The following is a 2,933-nucleotide window of genomic DNA, read 5'->3' as shown; positions in this document are numbered from 1 at the left end:
ATACAACTATATAATTGTTAAGGCCTCTCACTCCTTTTACAACGATAACATAGTTATTCGGGATGATTGTTTACTTATTTAGCTTAGTTATACTATATAAAAAAATATTATATGTATATTCTTGAGAAAAATAGAGTTTAATTCAGTTTATATTAAAAGTGAACATTTGATAAAATCTGTAGTTGTATTTGTTTATTTCAATATTGTTTCATAGAGTCAATCGTAGAATCTTTGAATAAATACTTTTTTAGGAAAAGTATTAAGTAGATACTACCGAAATTTTATATAGATAAAAGCAGTGATTTTTTAATTATTCTTAAATTTTATTCTTTTTTTTTAAAGTTAGTCATTTGAGATAGTAACTGTAAATTCTTTAAATATTTATTTTTTTACTAATTTAATTTATTTACAATAATAAAGGATTATCACGTATGTTTCAGGATGTCCTGTACAGGAAATCACAGAAGTTGTCTTTGTCTAACGAAGCTAATAGAGATGGATCTACCTTTTGACAGCTTGAAAACTAAATTCAAATAACTCTTTCCTCATATAATCTAGTTTTGTTTGTTATATTCAAGTTACAAGTTATTAACTCATTCTTGGTAGTAAATAATTATTAATTCAATTACAATTGCAATGTTTCTGTTCACTAAATGCTACTTTAGATCTTTAAGAGATTTTTCTTATAATTAAACGGATATTGGCGAAGATTGCAACATATTTGTTATAATCAAATTACAATTTTAGGGTACAGATTTGCTTGGCCATATAAGTGTGATTTTTTGACTTAATTCAATAAACAACAATCTAATTCCGCTGTCGTTTGTTTTATATGTATGAATCCAACACTACCCAGTCGTATAGACGGCTGAATGTCTTGAATGATTGAATTTCGGTGTACTGAAACAGTTTCATTGTAAATATCCTTTTTATTGATCATGCCCTCTAGGAAGTATTGGATGTTCACCAATATCCTTACTACATTATAAGCCTCTGGGTTTATATAGATTCATATTTGCATTGCTGGCTCCTTTAACATATAAAATTATTTATTTCGAGTGAAATATATACTCATTTCTGTTAAATGGGTTTTTTTAAGTTTAAATTTGAAGATGAGCAACCTCAAACAACAACATTTAAATAAACAACAGCCAAAATCGACCTATTAATACGGAAAATTAACAGTAAATTAATTTTGAGAATTTTCTGTTAAAACTTTTCGATTATCCCTTATATTACAGTTAAAGAATTATAGGATGTCCTTTGTATTTCAAGTGGCTGAGCGACATCTCACGGTCGGTAGTTAGATATTGATCTAGATCTAGTTTACAGGTTTCAACTATATTACAGATGTCTATCAAGTAGCTACTAAAGTTTAAGTGGCAATAATAATAACACTAAAATTTACGCGGCAAATTATCAGATTTCCCAAGCATCTTATGCTCTCCTAATACAAATTTCCGATTTTCAAAGTTTCGCTAGAATTTGATTTCTGTTGGCGCCTTCACCAAAATTGTTTTTAACAATTAACATGTAAATGTCGTTACTTCATTAAAGAAACGATAATAAAGCTAATGAGAGCGTATTTAATCTTTATTATTAAATGCGGATTAATTGATAAATTAAGCAAACCTTCTCTGCAAAAATTCGATTTTCGTTCCTATACGTCGGTCGACTTTAAACGAAAAAACGTAAAATACTCCATAAATAATAATTTTTTAGCAAAAATAAAGATATCGGGAGCTCCTTATATCATTTATTGGTTAATCTATATCATCAGTTATCATTTATCGATGAATACAGCAAAAATAATTTGCAGAAGTTCGATTTCGGTTCCCAAAAACGATCGACAGGTAGCTATACATGGGTTATTTTTGGGAACCGAAATCGAACATTAGGACAAAATTTTTGCTTAATTTATCGGTAAATGACAACTGATATCAATAATTAATGAACAAATGATAAGAACTAGCTCTGGCTTGCATTATTTCTGCCAAAAAGTTATTATTTATGGTGTTTTTTACGTTTTTCCGTTTAAGGTCGACCCACGTAGAGGAATGAAAATCGAACGAATCCAGCTTAATGAATTGCTCGAAAAATTTTCAACTCGATTCGTTCGATTTTCGTTCTTAAACGTGGGTCGACGTTTAACGAAAAAAATGTTAAATACACCATAAATAGTCATTTTTTAACAAAAATAAAGCAAGCCACAGCTAGTTCTTTTCACTTATTCATTAATTATCCATATCAGTTATCATTTACCGATAAATTAAGCAAAAATTTTGTCCTAATGTTCGATTTCGGTTCCCAAAAATGTATCTACCTGTCTATCGTTTTTAGGAACCGAAATCGAACTTCTGCAAATTATTTTTGCTGTATTCATCGATAAATGATAACTGATGATATAGATTAACCAATAAATGATATAAGGAGCTCCCGCTATCTTTCTTTTTTCCAAAAAATTATTATTTATGGTGTTTTTTACGTTTTTTCGGTCAAAATCCACCCACGTATATGAACTAAAATCGAACTTTTGTTGAAAATTTTTGTTTAATTAATCAATAAATCACATCTAATATCAAATATTATTTAATAAATGATCTAAATACGTTCTCGTTAGTTTTTTTTCCGAATAATAGTAATTTATCGTCCGCAATTTTATTTATGTTTAAATATAAATACTTACCACTTCCCTTTTTGCACTATTTTCTTCACTTTAAGGTTGAGTATTGTCTCAAAAACAAAGTTTCTGCACTTTATCAGTTTAAAAACTCTCCTGATATTAGCTGAATTACAAAACTAATAAAAATAAAACTCAATTAATAGCAAATGTTTTACTTAAAATCTTCATATGTACAAAATAAATTACCTTCCAATACAATATAATCGTATTACAAGAAATTTTCGGCGAAATAAAAAAATAAAACAAAATC

General features: G+C 28.0%; 1 long non-coding RNA gene across 1 annotated transcript in view; it reads left to right on the top strand.

The window, feature by feature from the left end:
- LOC112904371 overlaps nt 1-814 on the top strand; it is a 1,514-nt gene extending 700 nt beyond the window's left edge. The window contains exon 2 of the long non-coding RNA XR_003231053.1: nt 441-814. This is a non-coding gene — a long non-coding RNA (uncharacterized LOC112904371). The remainder of the gene's footprint in view (nt 1-440) is intronic.
- The last annotated feature ends 2,119 nt before the right edge of the window (nt 815-2,933 follow it).

This window comes from Agrilus planipennis, unplaced genomic scaffold (assembly GCF_000699045.2).
Source record: "Agrilus planipennis isolate EAB-ADULT unplaced genomic scaffold, Apla_2.0 scaffold119, whole genome shotgun sequence".
Classification (NCBI taxonomy): domain Eukaryota; kingdom Metazoa; phylum Arthropoda; class Insecta; order Coleoptera; family Buprestidae; genus Agrilus; species Agrilus planipennis.
Note: the sequence above shows the minus strand (reverse complement) of the source record. Positions and strands in the feature narration are given on the sequence as shown.